This window comes from Temnothorax americanus, unplaced genomic scaffold (assembly GCF_048541705.1).
Source record: "Temnothorax americanus isolate GAGA-0224 unplaced genomic scaffold, ASM4854170v1 Scaffold86, whole genome shotgun sequence".
NCBI classification, from domain to species: Eukaryota; Metazoa; Arthropoda; class Insecta; order Hymenoptera; family Formicidae; genus Temnothorax; species Temnothorax americanus.
The window spans coordinates 459,643-477,883 of NW_027509809.1; the positions used below are offsets into that span (position 1 = coordinate 459,643).

General features: G+C 40.9%; 1 long non-coding RNA gene across 1 annotated transcript in view; it reads left to right on the top strand.

The window, feature by feature from the left end:
* Positions 1 to 814: 814 nt before the first annotated feature.
* The window catches only part of LOC143907703 (uncharacterized), a 30,375-nt gene continuing 12,948 nt past the window's right edge, over positions 815 to 18,241 (top strand). The window contains exon 1 of the long non-coding RNA XR_013259950.1: positions 815 to 1,002. This is a non-coding gene — a long non-coding RNA (uncharacterized LOC143907703). The remainder of the gene's footprint in view (positions 1,003 to 18,241) is intronic.

An 18,241-nucleotide genomic window follows, 5' to 3' on the forward strand; every position in this document is an offset into this window, starting at 1 on the left:
TTTTTCGTATCTTTCTTACCGTCCACTCGCAAGGCGTATACATCTTCGCCCTGAGTCCGACGAATTCGGTCATGATGGCACCGTTGTTTTCGTCTTTCATCAAGCCCGGAACTATTTTATTGGCGAGTGGAATACCGTACGTGCTGTCGATCGCGTAATCGCTTGTGTCGAATTTAGCGATATCGCGTTTCATGTTCTTGTACACATCCTCGCACTCTACGTGATATATCAGACTGTCCGTATCGGTGTACATAATTCAACACATGTCGCGATACAGGGGAGACATGTACTCGTGATGAAATTCGTACAAACAGACTTTTGATATGTCGAGAATGCACATGCCAACGTAAATAGATTTGTCAAATTTAACCTCGAGTTTTCGCAGTTCAACGGCTATCAGATTTTCTGAAAAAAAAAAAAACGCTCGTGCTGTGAAAATTTGGTTTCGAGATCAGTGCCTCCGCGCCGTATCTATATACCGTTCCACTTTGTTAATAATTTTACATCAACGTGATTTTGAACGTTCTTCATAGTTTTACCAAATACCGCGTTGTTCATCAATTTATACAAATTTTTCTCGAAATCGTTTTTGACCAGTGTTTTAAATTTTGTATTAAATTCAATGTAATCGCGGAGCCATGGAGATTAAGCGAATTGTAATACGCGATAAATTTTTGTGACGCAAAGGCCGTGGCGCGTGCATTGCTGTAGGTTGCGGTAGTGTATGACATAACGCTTCTTATCGTACAGCGTGGCGAGAAGTTTTTCCTGCCGTTTGCCGGGCGGTTTATCGCGCGTCGGACAGAACGGTAGGTCGGCGTGCGCGTCGTGTTTATTCTGCGGATACTTTAGATCGACTTCGAGAATGTAACCCGTGGGCGAATCCAAAGCGATCGCGCTAAACTTGAAATTCGAGACGTCTTCGACCCATCGAAAATCTGCATAGGGCAATGGTTCACACATCGCCCAACCGTACAAGCTGTTTACATCGAAATACATCAGGTACGACGATGGTTTCGATGGATCGTAAGTTTGCATGTACTTGTTATTAGCCCGTGCGTATCTGTCGGAACATTGACTCAAACTGCCGCGTATACCGCGTTCGATGAACATGACCATGTCAATGTCCGTGAGCAGTTCAAAATTGATACGCGTATGCTTCAACATAGCGTCCCACGTGAAACCCGGTAGAGTGTAATAATACGCGGGATCGAATCCATAACTCGCGATACAACTGTCGCAAAAATTTTCAAATATGTCGGCCAATAACAAGACATCGGTTTTGAGATATAAATCGCTATATTCGCCCAAGGTTCGAATGGAGAACCGCTGCCAGACGTTGACGGCGTGCGCGTAATTGCTCTCGAATACGGTGTCACCTGTAAATGAACTGTAAAACGAGTCGCGCGATGGTAAACACGAGTCTCCAATTTTTCAACGCAGTCAATGTACTCGTGGGCGAATCCAAAGCGATCGCGCTAAACTCGAAATTCGAGACGTCTTCGACCCATTAAATATTTGCATAAGGCAATGGCAAAGCGAAATACGCTTTTTCGCGTCAACAAATCAAAATTTTCTGCGGATACTTTACAAAATTTGCGTTGTAATATTTGCAGTTTATCCTTGCTGAGATAAAATGCCAATTTGTCGAGACTAGCGGTGAGAAACTTGTATGAATCGATAAATCGCAATTTGATGCAAGTTTTTTTATCATTGTCTTGGGTGCTTTTAATGTTTTTCGTAAATGAAATGTATTTTTCCTTCGTGATTGGAAGTAAGTCTACACGTCCTTCGTACGCTGTAGCTATTTCCGTGATAATAAAATGTGAATCGTAACCTGATAAATTATGAAAAACTATGGGAATATAATGCGAATCTTTATAATTTAAATTACAATTAGAATGCGCGGGACCTCGATAATTGCCGGTCAAGTGACAGTGATCGCGTACTCGCACGTCGTCTGGCTCGAACGGTTTTGAACACACGTGACAGTGCGTCGCGCACCGAAATATCTCCCACTCGTCTCGCGTAAAATCTGTCATGGGTATATTAGCGGACAAGATAGTCTTTACGTCGTGTGCTAAACGTCTTAGTTCCTCGGCAAACCACGCGACACAATCCTTATCGCGACGAAATCGATACGCGGATAACGAGTCGTCGTACGAGCACCGCACGTAGTATTCTATGCTAAATATCTGATGATGTAGAGACCTGAACGTGGACGTTGTCGGATTCGCATCCGTCTTCTCGAGGGCACATTCCAGGTCGGCGTATACGACATATGGAAGTCGTTTCTTCCTGTTGTGATTCTTGAAACTCAGCCACTTGTCGTCCTCGCTCGGTAGTCGGATGGCACAGTTGTTTATCTCTCCAGTCTACATCGTGGGTTTCTAATTTCTCGCTCGAACTAAAATAATATAGACAACTGCAAAAAAAACAATTTTTGTAAATTATTAAATAAAAAAATAAAATATTTTATAATTTTATTAAAAGGAGTATAAGTACTCACCGATTGCAAAAGTATTTCCGACCATGGTGCCTGCTCAATTGTGAGCTAACGAGACGCGATAGATTTTTTATCCACGCGAAATGTCCCACGTTGTCGTCTCGCGGATCCTGCACGTATAGCAGATTTACGTGCTTTTCTCTCTTCCGGTCGGTGAGCCGTATCGGGAGAACGGTTGGCGTCTTCTCTCCCTCGATGGTATACACATTGATGGATAAATTGTTGAATCGTTCGAACTTTTTAATTTGACTCAACGTCATTGGAAACTCAATGCCTTGTAAATTTAATACTGTTGTATAATGAGGGTACGAGGATTCCCGATATGTATGGTCCTCAACAGGATACAACGCGACGACCACTGACCACGCGAAGCACGCATTGTCCATAGATTGCACGTTGATCATCACTGTTTTCGATTTAATTTCTTGCGATAAATTGATGTAACATCCCGCGCGCAAAGGATTGTACTTGTTCACGTTCACTGTCAAATTGAGTATACACGACAACGCCCACCCACTGTCGCGTTCCTGAAACTCTTTGAGGGACGATAAAGTAGGCTCAATAACGTGTTGCTCGTACCACTCGCGCAGATCGGACCGATCGGACGAACGAAAGAGTTCGCAATTTTTCGTGCTGATACTTTTGTTCGCACGTTTGTCACCCGTCACAAACTCACCGTTGAACACAGTGTTTATCTTTACACTTGCGTGTCTTTGCATGACATTTTGCACATGATCGAGCACGATGTCTCCAGCATCTTCAAGAAATTGTCGCAGTTTGATATAATTGGTATTTATCACTGCACCGGTCAATACACGGGTTTCGAACGCGGCATCAATCTCTCGCCACACGAGTCTTCCCGCGTTATCGTCACTACTACTGCCCGCCGCGTACTCGCCACCGATATGTACGAACCGTCTCTGTAACAGAGTCTTCGCACCTTCGAGTCGCACGATTCTTGCCACTAAAGATGACCTGTTTCAGACAGTCTGAGAGCCGTCTGAGAGCCGCGGACGTTTGGAATGACAGTCTTCTTCGAGCTGCTCAATAAACTTCTCGCATCGCTGTTCTTATGCAAAATATTCGCCCGATAGCGAATTGGTAGCGATTTGGTTAGATTGTTCCAACAGGTCGCGTTCCGTTTCATCGAGATGTTCCATGTTTTTTTTAATACTGTCTTTTTCACACTATTTTTTAGATTACGTCACATTCTTCGATGGAGCACTTGCACATGACTCGATCACACGCTGAACAATATCGTGTGCAATATTGAACGGCATAGTGCATGCATGTAAACAAATAATCACTGAAGTAGGGGGCATTAAAATGATTAAGGTGCCAATTATTAATATCATTTTGGTCACGTTCATAAGTTTTTTCAAGCATCGATGTATGATTGGGATCATCGATACGGTCAAGGTACATATACATACGTGCCGAATTGTTCATCACCGCTTATTCAACGTATTTCCCAATACTTGTGCGAATCTTAATGTACATTGCTTCACAATCACCATCCTCGATCTTCCGAAAAATTGCAATCACCCAATAGTGATACTCCCAATAGGGCGGTTTAACGTAAAATCGACTAATACTGGCCAAGCGAATTGCTTTGGCATCGCAATCGTCTCACAGCCGTCGATACACCTTTTGTCTCACGTTAGAGTCGCAGTCATAAAGATGCTCGGTTTCGATAACGATTCCTTGTCTGACGATGCGTTCATTGGTTCCGCGTATACCGAGTTCGCGATCGCGAAGAAACTGCACCGGCGATATTCATTGCACATCCCTCAATCTTTCGTCTCGCACATCTTCATCATTCTTCAAAGCATCGGCGATATCGTTTATTAAATAGTGATCAGAGCCTAAAGAGGTTATATACTCGTTAAAATCACTTGACCATTCCATGTTGCGCGCGTTATATATAATGTCCCACTTGCGATAATGTTTTCTTTTATCACTTCATGCAAATCGGGCACATGTTGCACGGATATATTTGGTACAATGGAGTATTACAACAATTTTTGCAAGAACGACCGTTCATTACGTCGTACAGTTCAGTTACATGCTCTCGATATGCACGTATGTGTTCACCAGTGTCTGGTGAAGCAATCATACACGAATAACACAGTTTATCTGAACCGTATCTAAAATAAAAGTAAAAGATGCAACACTTTGTACGTTCATCTAACGCTAAAAATTCGAGACGCGACACTATTTTTTTCATAACTTCTCTACGGTTATCGTCTTCATCGCTGTTATAAATGCTGTCCGACTGTCCGGACAATCCTCGTCGGCTGAATCTACATCCATTATTGCCTCGAAATTATTGTCCATCTTTATTTTTGTTCATTGTTTTTAAAAAAATGTTTTCTATACCGCCCACTTGACACAAAAAAACTTCAGCTCCGAGTATGAACTTTTAAGAGCCACGATATTGTATTTTTTTTTATCGTGTGCAAATTAGGCACATATTACATGGAAATATCATATACAATGCTTCATGACATTTTGAACAATACCGGTCATGCATCGTTCCGCGTAACTCAACGAAGTGTTTTTGGCGAGCGTACATGTAACCGATATCAAAGTCCGATAGAGCAACCATGCACGGAGCACATAGTGCAAGTGCACCAACCGTTGAATAATAAAAATATATTACGCAATGTTTCGTACGTAAATTTAGTGCAACGATTTCCCAACACAGCACTATTCTATCGATGACTTCTTCATGATCGTCGTCTTTATCACTGAAATAATCACTGTCGTCCGTTAACGCGCGATCCTCGTCCACATCCATATCGAAATTATTGTTATCTCCTTTATCGTGAAAAATATTCCTCTGTATTGAATACTCGGCACAAAAATGCAAAATAACCGCTATACTTTTTTTCAATCAATATACCGACGCGTAGACTTTCAAATCACAGACTGTGATTTTGTCTCGCTTCATTCTTCTTTATATACTTTTTCTATTGCCTTTTCCTCTCGTTCCAACTAGAGCATCGCGTATTGTTTCTTCTGTTTTAGTGCATGGTGTATACACTGCAGAGAAACAATATCTCCCATAGAAATTGAGTCGCGTTGCTGCGCTTATGCTGTCTAGTGTTTATAAAATCTAGCAGTCTGTAATCGGCGCTTGCCTTTGTAACGCGTCTCTACAAGATGAGCAAAAGAGACCGTCCATGAATATATACGGACATGTGTCATGTCTGCGAACAGCGTATAACGTCGAGAACAATCCGTGTATTCTGACAATGCATGACGCACAAAACTTTATATGTCCTAGAGTGAAATAAAAGTATATGCAACACATCTTTGTCAGAGGGTGTAACATATTCACTTCTGCTTGGAATATCCTCATCAGCCATTTCACTATGTCACGTTCTGACTGTTATTGTTCGTCCGTTTTTTTGGTCAATGCATTTAAGCAATTTACCAGGGATTTGGACAAGTCGTGTGAAGGATATTATTATTATATTTATTATTCGGGACCGAAAAGATATCTGAGTTTATACGTATGGTAACGAGGATCAGTTTTATTTATTTGATTATAATTAGGATAATCAACGTCGAAATCGACAAGAATAGGTTTAAAAGGAGGTGCGTTTTCTAGTTGTTGCAATTGTTGGAGGAAGGGGAGAGGATCTTGATTAAACAGAATAATAAATTTTTATTTTGCCAATGAATAGAAAAACAATTAAAGAAATTTAAATCGACCGTAACTGGCAATATATAACGTCTTTACCGATATGAACATTGAAAAACTGTGAGCCAACTTGGTTTGTCGGATTCACACAGCACTTTTTTCAGATCATAATCGAGACATTATTAATTTTGACCATGGTTTTGGTCAGTTGATGTAATTTCTAAATTAAATAGTTTTTAAATTTTATTGCGAAAAATATTACCCCAGCCAGGGTTTGAACCTGGAACTTCCCGTATACCGTGCGGGTGTCGTGCCAATTCGACCACTGGGGCTGTGGTAATATTTATCGCAATAACAACTATAAGATGGAGCACCGATGCTTCAGTCGACGGTGTATAATAAACAGAATAATAAATTTTTATTTTGCCAATGAATAAAATAACAATTAAAGAAATTTAAATTGACCGTAACTGGCAATATATAACGTCTTTACCGATATGAACATTGAAAAATTGTGAGCCAACTTGGTTTGTCGAATTCACACAGCACTTTTTCAGATCAATATCGAGACATTATTAATTTTGACCATGGTTTTGGTCAGTTGATGTAATTTCTAAATTAAATAATTTTTAAATTTTATATTGCGAAAAATATTACTCCAGCCAGGGTTTGAACTTGGAACCTCCCGTATACCGTGCGGATGTCTTGCCAATTCGACCAATTTTTCAATGTTCATATCGGTAAAGACGTTATATATTGCCAGTTACGGTCGATTTAAATTTCTTTAATTGTTATTCTATTCATTGGCAAAATAAAAATTTATTATTCTGTTTATTATACACCGTCGACTGAAGCATCGGTGCTCCATCTTATAGTTGTTATTGCGATAAATATTACTACAGCCCCAGTGGTCGAATTGGCACGACACCCGCACGGTATACGGGAGGTTTCAGGTTCAAACCCTGGCTGGGGTAATATTTTTCGCAATAAAATTTAAAAACTATTTAATTTAGAAATTACATCAACTGACCGAAACCACGGTCAAAATTAATAATGTCTCGATATTGATCTGAAAAAAGTGCTGTGTGAATCCGACAAACCAAGTTGGCTCACAGTTTTTCAATGTTCATATCGGTAAAGACGTTATATATTGCCAGTTACGGTCGATTTAAATTTATTTAATTGATCTTGATTAAAAATGACTGCTTGTTTGATCTGGAATCTGATTCGTTTAATTCGAACGCGCCTACCTCCTTTCTTCGTTATTCAGCCGCGTTCACGATCGCCACACTCTTCGTCAGCGCCCCAGCACAGATCGCCACGCTTTGTCAGCGACAACTGCGAGTCAAATCTTAGAAGTGATCGATTTATTGATTAAGAATACGAAATGAGATTCCATATTTTTAAACTTGTTCCTCTTTAAACTTATCTTACCTTTATTCTAGAAATCTCAATACAACTTGTGCGTGAAGCGCGGTCTTATATAGTATGAGAGTGTAGGGACTAAATCCCAGAATTGAGCGCGAATGCTCGAACTTAGCGTATAGCGGAACGTAGGAAATCGAATAGGGTTAGGAGAGAGTCTGAGAATTACGTCTAGTCAAAACTGAAGTTAAAACTTATCTGCTTTCCGCGGCGTTTTTCCGCCCTATTTATACCCGAAAAAGACCGGAATCTCCCGCGCAAGATTCCCGCCTTTTTTTACGCGTCTTAAGGGGGGAGATATTCTAGAAGCTTCTAAAACATTCTAATCAACGGTCCGATTATATTTGTGTACTTGTATCCCCCGTTGCCCTTTATTTGAGCATGAGCATCATAATTGCGTTTATGAACACTCGTCATCAACAGAATGCTCTTGTATGTTTGCATATCGTCCTCCGTGTAGACATCGTCATCGGGATATTTTTTAAAGATTAATTCGAAAAGAATTCGCGTGTGCCAGCGTATCGTATGCCGTCGATAATTATGTTGTCCGCGTTGTTCACGTCAAAACGTTTATTACCGAGCATCATTCCATCGTTGGTGAATTTAACACTGTACGCGATGTCCATACCGCTTTCTTTATCGCCGCTCAGAACTGCCCCGATATACTTTTGGCTCAATGGACCAAAGTGATCTCGCAACGTTTCTCGACCCTCAGATGTTTGCAACTGCTGTCGAACGGACGTCACGAGTGAGTCATTCGTGGTTTCGAAAACATCTTCGTTTGCGAGCACTGTGGGTTGTAGGGAAGGCGCAGAGGTTATCGGTGGTTCATTCAGTGGACCTTTCGATCGTTTCGCTTTACGTGGTTGTAAAATTTTGGTTATTTCGCTCAAATTAGATGGCACATTTATCGATCGTTTCAATGTAACCAGAGTTGAAGCCATTACGGAGTCGTTAAACGAGGCGTTTGGTCGTTGTCGTTTGAGCTTCGGCTCTTCGTCTTTCCACGCCGTTTCATTCTCAATCTTTGACACGTCAGATTCTTTGCCAACGGCGTGTTTAACAATCTGCCTTAGAGGCTCAATGATGGGCTTAAAGTGTCTCTCCAACGCGATATCTTCCTTCACTTTACCAGTTTTCAAGGCGTGATATTTTTTGCGAATCGAAATGCTCATTTTCGCAATATCTTTCACGATCTTCTCGCGCTCGCGAATCGTCTCGCTCCTGTCAATCGCAGCCATCGCGGGAAAAAAAAACAGAGTGTCGATCTTTCTCCGTAACGCTAACGTTGTTTCACCTTCGATGACGTATCGGCAACGACTGACTGCTTTTGAGATATCGCAAACGCGTTAAATCCTTTTCTGTATCAACCGTTCGAAAGCGCGTTGTCCTTGTCTCGCGTACGTCTGACAGAGATAAAAGCAGTCGACGCATGGAAAGTCATCGCTTTCATCACTTCCGGTACCCACAAGCAATTATTGTCAAGCGTCATTTCTTCTTGCTCACTGTTATGAAAAAATAAAAATGTTCACGTCGCGAAAGCTAATGTTTGTTTTGACGCTTCGCAATTCGTCTCGAATTCGCGATGTAGTAGAAATACGGAGCGAGAAAATGGGATGGGCCGCGTTATTGTTGAACGGACAGCGGCTCGATTTTTGCGTCAGCGACGCTCTCCGTCGGCTCCTCTTTCTTCAGCGCGGTCAAGCTCGAGTTGTCGACGATCTTTTTAAGCGGCTCGATAAGAGGTTTAAAGTGCGTGTCCAACTCAATGTCTTTTTCGATCTTACCGGGCTTCAAAGCGCGAGGTTTCTTGCGAATCGAATTACTCGTTTTCGCAATATCTTTCACGATCTTACCGGTCTTAAAAGCGCGAGGTTTCTTGCGAATCGAATTACTCGTTTTTGCAATATCTTTCACGATCCTCTCGCGCTCTCTAATCTCTTCGCCGCTGTCCATGTTGCGATAACGTTGTTCAATCGACGCGTCGACAACAACTAACCACGTTTAGGTATCGCAAAGTCGTTAAATCCTTTTTTGTATTGACCATTTGAAATCGCGCTGTCCTTGTCTATCACCACGAATCCGTACTTTTGATGCCAACACGTATGACACAATTTACTGAAATCATTGTAAGACATATCTGTGTTTACGTGATCGATGTATATGTGTTTCAGATTGGTACCATCCTGTTTAAACAGAATCAATAAATTCGCGTTGTTGCGTATAAGATGCTTCGGTATCTTTGCATACGTCTGACAAAGATAGAAAGAGTCAACGTCTGCGTGCCGGCCCATTGCAAAGTATTTTCTTATCGTATCCTGCTTGTCGCACGCCACGTCATCAAAGATAAAAATAGAATTCGGGAGCGCCTCGGTCGGCAGAATGACGTCACTGTTATTCGAAAACGTAAAGTAGCCAATCTCTTCTATCGGTGTTAGTATATTCTCCAAATATCGATATTTCGGTTGTTGCAACGATTTCGAGTACACATACACGTTCTCGAAACGTACACCGTGCGGACTTTCCAACAAGCTTATCAAGACGTTTGTCTTGCCGCAATTCGACGGGCCGCAGATGATACCGCATATAGAAATCGGTAGCATGCCTCCATGTTTGCGTACCTCTTTTGTTAATGGCATCCTATCGTCAAAATTTGTCACTTTGATCGTCTGCGATTGTCGTACGAACCGCATTTTACCTCCTCTCCACAACGAATGAATAACAATATCGAGAAAGCTAGGCTATTTATAGAGGCGCGTAGAGCTGAGATGCTTAGTCTTTAAAATGTTTTTGCACGTGTCGGGTAACAGCGATATTTACGATTTAACCGCTGAGCAGTTAAAGTATATACCAAAGGTCATTCTACTACGACAGTTTTATAATCACATAGATTATTTGTGGGATAAGCTTCCCGAACATATCGAGGCAGATTCGGAGGTTCAGCAATATCGGCGCTGTTTAATACATTATAATTTGCCGTGTCAGCAAACGCACATCGACGGTCCGCCGCCGTTGATAAAAAACTACGGCGAATGCCGCCGAAGATAGGCCGAGGTCTGCTGAATCGCGCGATAAACGCGCTTCCGATCGAATTACATATCCCTGACTATCAATTTTGCGGACCAGGAACTCGCTTAGAAACACGATTGACAAGAGGTGATCGTGGTATTAATCCATTGGACGCAGCGTGTCGCAAGCACGACATAGCCTACTCGCGTATCAACGATCTCGCAAAGCGACACACGTGGCAGACCATATACTCGCCGCGGAAGCGCGAAAACGTGTCACCGCAAACGATTCGACTCTCGGAGAGAGAGCTGCGGCTACAGCCGTCTGGGCGGCCATGAAGGCTAAAACGAAACTCGGTATGGGTTTAAAAACGAAGAAAAAGAAGAAGACCAAGCGAATACTTCCGGTAGCGAAACACGGCGGTATCCTACCGATCCTGCCGTTATTAGGGGTTCTCGGCTCGTTGGTCGGCGGAGCGGCGGGAGTCGCAATGGCCGTGAATGATAACAAAGCCGCGCGACGTCAGCTGGAAGAAATGCAACGTCACAATCGCGCCATGGAAGGTCACGGACTTTATCTCGCTCCGTACAAATGCGGACGGGGAGTCTCGAGAAAAAAAAACGTCGAAGAGACGCTAAAAATTTCCAAGGGTGTAACTACCAACGTACAACTGCAACAATTGGCAAAAAGTATGCGCATTCCATATTTTAAAAGTATTTTCATGCGCGACTCGTTACCGATCGGCGGTATACGTCGAAACAAGAGCGGTATCGTGAATTTGGATAATACTGAGGGACCTGGTACTCACTGGGTGGCGTACGCGAAGAGGGGAGATCGTGTCATATATTTCGACAGTTTTGGCAATCTTCGACCACCGAGAGAATTGGCGCAGTATCTAGAGAACAGTGTAATAGAGTACAATGGCACGCCTTATCAGCGATACGATCAGAGCAATTGCGGACAATTGTGTCTGCGTTTTCTACAATCGGTTGACAATCAATTTAAAGACCGGCGTTACGCTGTTTAATCTCAGTATTCATTCAAACATGTCACTGACATTTAAGCCCCTTGCACAATGCTAGGCAATAGGCAATAAAAACAGGGAATAGAAATCAGAAATTATGTATAAATGCAGAATAAACAGTGACACAGGCAATAGACACAGAGTTTCCGTCACGTTGGAAATTCTGTGCCTATTGCCTGTTGCCAACCAATCATATTATTCGAATTTTTTAGGATGTAATTAACGATTTTTTTCAGCGAATCGCGTGCTGGAGTCGCGACAATGGCACGAATCGGATGTTCCGCTAAATATCATTAACGTAAACATCATTCGCATAGAGTGTAACGTGACAGCGGGTGCGTACAGCAACGACAAGTACGTGCACACGATACACGAGTTTTCACCGAGCGTGCCACCAGGATATAAGATATCGGAAACGCCGGCACAGATCATTTACCTTCCGATCATCGTACGGAGCATTTCGAACTTGACGCTTCGCGTCGTGGATCAGGACGGTCGATTGATTGATTTTCGCGGAGAAGAGATCACCGTTAGACTGCATGTACGAAAACGACAGCGATAACGTGAGATGCTCGTACTGAACAAAGCTGAGCAGGTGCGACAGACGAGAAACAAAAAGACAATCCGATTGCCAAAGAAGAAACTCACTGCGTCGAACATTGAATTTTTGAAATCATTGGGTTTCGTCGTACGAAATGGCTAATATCTTAAACATTGGAGGTGAACCGATCTTTGACGACAGCGTCGTCAAGATTGAGACACACACGTACAATCCGTACGCTAACACAACGTTTGGACATAACGATGAGATAAGAATACCCATACAACAGCAGGATTTATACACGTTGCCATGTGAAAGCTTTCTCTACGTTGAAGGACGATTGGTAATAAAGAGAAGGAATGACGAGTCTGTGACAACGCTTGCGAATAATTGCGTGGCGTTCATGTTCGATGAGATTCGATACGAGCTCAATGGTGTGGAGATTGATCGCAACAGAAACGTTGGCATAACCAGTACCATCAAGAACTACGTATCGCTATCGTATAATGATTCTCAACTCATGCGGAATGCTGGCTGGGACGTTACATCGAGCATACCGGAAGGATACTTTAACTTTTGCGTACTGCTCAAGTTGTTGCTGGGCTTTTGCGAGGATTACAAACGCGTCGTTGTTAATGCTCGTCACGAATTAATTTTGATACGTGCGCGTAGCGATAACAATTGCATTGTAGGAAATCCTGCGACGGAGCCGGAAATCGAATTGTTTAAAATACAGTGGCGAATGCCTCACGTTACGTTAAACGAGGTCAATAAGTTATCTATGCTACGGGCCTTGGAAAGCGGGCGATATCTTAGTGTCAGTTTCTGTTCGTGGGATCTGTACGAGTATCCCATGTTGCAGAGCATAACCAAGCATTCGTGGGCCGTCAAAACGGCGACTCAGCTGGAGAGGCCGCGGTACGTTATCTTTGCGCTGCAGACCGGCCGCAAGAATATCATGTCTCAAAATGTTAGCGTATTCGATGCCTGTAATTTGACCAACGTGAAACTTTATCTAAACTCCGAATTTTATCCGTACGACATGAATCTGGATTTTACTAAAAATCGATACGCCGTTTTTTTCAATATGTATGCGCGTTTTCGTAAAACTTATTACGGATACGATTTCTTCGATACGCTTTGCAGCTTGTATACATTCCTGATGGAAGGACCTTTTGTTGTCATTGATTGCTCGCGACAAAACGAATCTGTCAAGAGTGCCACCGTGGATGTGCGAATAGAATTTGATTGTAAAGAAAATGTACCTGCAAATACTACCGCCTATTGTCTCATCTTGCATGATCGTGTAATCGAATACTGTCCATTGTCGAATGTAGTGCGCAAACTCATGTAAATTGCAATATCAGCAGATATCGCAACATACGCAGATATTACAATATAAGAGACACTGATGTACCGCGATAAGATACAGATTGCTCCGCCGTTTCGTTATGATCGTACCGACGTTTGTCGATCTGCAGGGGTTCACCGTCGGGATAAAATTTGTCGTAAAGGAGGTGGCGGTTCTGAGAAACCGGACCGTTTTGGCACATTACATTTTTACATGTCCCATGCCATGGAGTCTCCTCGCGAAATCCGACAGATCATGCGCTTCCTGGTTGATTGCGAATCACCATAAACTACGATGGAAGGACGGAAACGTGTCCTACAGCATGGCGAAACATCTAATTACGTCGGCCGTACTTGGAGAGGGCGACGAGACGTCGACTCTTGTGTACGTCAAGGAATGCCAGAAACGAGAATGGCTGGTGGATCTGCTTGAGAATAAAGCGAGAAAACATCTAAAAATTGAGACTTTGGATGCAGATTACGAAGATATCGAATCTTTAAATAATCTAGATGTTACTAATACTGTAAGATGCGGAAAACATGTTAAGAATTGCGCATTACAAAATATATTAAAAATATTTAACTGGTGGTCGCGACACCTAAAAAAATTATGATTTTTTTTAAATAAATTATATATGTATATATAAACGTTTTATTTCCTTTTCCCACATACTTTGTAGTATAATATAGATGTTTTAGCTGTTCAAGAGCTGTTTTTAGTTGTTTAAAATAAGTTTGATAGCGGTTCAATAGCAGTTATACAGATCGCAGTTATATAGATAGCTGTTTAGTTGTTTGATAGCTGTTTAAAAGCTGTTTTTAGTTGTTTAAAATAAGTTTGATAGCGGTTCAATAGCAGTTATACAGATCGCAGTTATACAGATCGCTGTTATACAGATAGCTGTTTTAGTTGTTTGATAGCTGTTCAAGAGCTGTTTGATAGCTGTTTTTAGCTGTTCAAGAGCTGTATTTAGCTGTTTTTTTTAGTTGTTTTTAGTTGTTTGATGGCTGTTTTTAGCTGTTTCATAGCGGTTCAAGAGCTGTTTTAGTTGTTTGATAGCTGTTCAATACTTGTTTGATAGCTGTTTCATAGCGTTACAATACCTGTTTGATAGCTGTTTGATCGCGGTTCAATAGCAGTTTTACAGATCAAATCACCGAAAGTCAATGGCGCAATATCGTTTTTAAGAACATACGTGTCTCGCGGTGACATCATTGCACACGTGCAAAACTGCACATCGCAGATTTTTCGGAAGGCGCAATTGTATGGATGCTGAGATGAAATTAGATATGATAAACAAACGATGTGACAATTGTGAGATGTAAAAGGATGAATTTGAAGGTACGCTCAGTAGTCGAGGACTGAAAGTAAGAGTCGGTTGGCATACTTGATAGTGTTCGGACGTGTTTGTCTTGTCGAAAAATTTCAAGTTCGAATTCAAGTCGCGAATGTTTGTACTGTCTGCACTGTGTGATTTTAACAGTAGCATCGTGTATTGCGCCTTTTGAGGCATCAACGTTCTGTAAAAATGGATTTCGAAGAATTGCAGTTTGATGGACATGATATGGAAGTTGAAGCAAACGATGAAGAAATGGAAGTGCCTGAAGAAATGGACATTGAGGTAAATGAACTGGAACATGAACATGAACATGAACAAGAAATTGTTGATGATGATGATGATGATGCAATTTTGTCAAACAATTCGTGTTACGACAGTGAAAAGTTTGAGGATGTTTTGGAAGTAATTTTTCGAGTATTAAACCAGGCTGAAGTGAATGCCTTAAATGAATTTAAAAAAATGTGTTGCACATACTTTTATTTTACTTCTGGTAATGTAAAATTTTGTGCACCGTGTACTGTGAGATTACGTGGATTATTCTCAATGTTGCACGCTGAGCGAAAACATGACACCCTCGCCTATATACTGATCGAGAGTTTATTCTGTGCGTTGTGTGGAGGCCCACTACATCAAATAATACCGTGTAATCTCTGTTCAGTTTGCACTGTTTGTGATTGATAGTGCTACGTGGCAAAGACATGGTGTCCGAAGGCTGTCTGTATTGCATATCAATAAAACTGCAGTTTATGCTTACAGCTTCTTTCATGTGTTGCTTCTTTCTAACTTATCGGTGTTCAAAACTCTAAATATTTTGTATAAAATCATTGTTGTGTTGCAAATTGCCGAAGGTGTCTGACTCAAGAGCCAGGGGTTTCAGGTTGAAATCAAGCGGTGGTAAGCAAATTTTCTATTTGTAGTTTTTGCATAATTTCTGAGCGAGAACGCGCGAACGGGAGAAAGAGACCGCGCGAACAAAAAGACGCGCGCGACCGGGGGACGGGGGAGAAACATCTACGAGGGAGAAATAACGCGAGCGGGAGCGTGCCGTGTGACGTCACGCGGACTCCGCGGCGCGGCGAAACGCGGACCCCCTCGCTCCACTCCGCGGCGAAAACGCGGTCGCCCCGCGGCGCCGGAAAACGCGGACCCCTCGCCCCGCGGCGCCGGAAAACGTGGACCCCCTCGCCCCGCGGCGCCGGAAAACGCGGAACCCCTCGCCCCGTGGCGCCGGAAAACGCGATCGCCCTGCGGCGCTGGAAAACGCGGCGCCCGAAAAACGCGGTTCCTCTCTGCCCCTCCCACCGTAACGCCCGAAAAACGCGGTTCCCCCTCCCCCTCTCCCCGCGGTGCACGAAAAACGCGGTCCCTTCTCCCCTCCCCGCGGTTCCCCTCGCCGCGGTTCCTCCCCGCAAATCAATTATTGATGAAATCAATTTTCAAAAAAATCGAAACTTTAAGGTCACATAAAGGTCATCTCCATTTTTTAAAATGAAAATTGTATGATTCTTTTATAATATAATTCTTCTCATTATTCTACATAAAAATTTTAGTTAAAGTTATAATTAACAAATTAATAGTTTACATATCTATTTATATATTTATATACCAGGTGTGCTATTTTAAACGCCCCAGGCAAATATCTCGAAAAATATGGAAAATATGAAAAAACGTTTTAGACAAAAGATGCATCAAAGAGGACAAATAATGATAAAACCAATTTTGAAATAAATCAATTTTTTAAGGTCACATAAAGGTCATCGCCATTTTTTTTCATAATATGATTTTTCTAATTATTCTACATATAAAAGTATTAAGATAGTTGTAAAGAAATTAATAGTTTACAAAATATTTCATCTGGCACATTTTGGCGAAATATAAAGTACCTCATAAACTATTCATTTTTTGGTAACTGTATCTTTAACACTTTTATGTACAGAATAATAAAATAAATCAATTGGTGTAAAAAAATTGTTGCTTAGCAAAAAAATTATGTAATTTAGAATATGCAACCACATGTCTTTCTTGAAAATAAGTAAAAATGTGTTTTCTTTACACCAACTGATAAAAATGTTGCATTACAAGAAATAAAAAAATGCTAGTATGTTTATTCTATACATTCTTAGCTATACTATAATTTTATAAAAAAAAGTGAAAATATTTACTATAATTATGTTATTCCTTATAAACAAATATACTAAAACCTTATAAACAATGACATACTAAAAAGTTACATATGGATGCATCCAAAACATTTTTTATTATAGAGTAAGTCTGGTATTTTTACGCCACGAGGGGTTTTACGCCGCAGATGTCAGAAAAAATAGAAAGAATAAAGTTACTTGTTCGCAATTATTCTTTTATGTGCTTTTATGCTATAATAGTATTGTGTTGTAATTTCAGTTCTTTACTTTACTGTTAATATTAACGAAACTGTCGTGATTTGAATTGATTTCTCACCGTAGTAAGAAGCGCGATCTTGTGTTACGACCTACGTAAAATAATTACTGTAGGGAATGTAAAAAGTTTAATGGTTATTTCATGACACATAAGTGTAGAGGGATAGTAAATGATGGAATACAGCAAAATACAAGTGCATAGCTCTTGTATTTTTTGTTTACCTTAATATCTTGTATATCCCTCCTGTGTTTAGGATATACGGCAAGTTAGCATGCAGGATTTAGGCCATAGTACGGATACTTTTTAAAACTCGAAATCTCCTATGTGTTCTTTTTCTTTCTCTTTTTGGATCGTATAACAATAATAATCTTTAATGCACCCCTATCGTTCTTCTATCTTCTTTTTAAATTTTTTTAGTTTTATAATTTGTTTATTATTCTTACATTTTAATAAACTTGTTACACATATTTTATAACTTATTATGACAATTTATTGCCTTATTTATAAACATCCCAGGAATCAGGAATACGCGGCTTGGTCGCCAACGTCATCTGCTGACGAGCGGCGGCGACGATATATGCGCGACTCTTTAAGTTTATTAAAGCGCAATTTGTGTAGCTCGATTGTATGTACATTTAAGATCGTTTGAAATCTGCTCTTAAAATTCCATCCGGCTTGATAGAACGACCGAAAAGAGCGCACTTGAAACGATCTTGAATGTAGCATAAAATTATAAATGTCGATCTCAGTCGCATCTTTCCGCACACTTTTCGCGTACTTGAAATTGCAAAATTCTGCTCAAATTTCTAATTATGTAATATATAATTTTTTGTCCCTAATCCAATCCTTTTCCATATAAATAATAAGATAATTAATAAAGAAATAAATATAAGTTAAATGTAATAAAGAGAAATTGTACGTCTATCTCTTTTTAAAATAATTCAAGTGTTACTTTGATAAGATAATCACCGATTAAATCAATTAAAGTTTGGTTGAATTT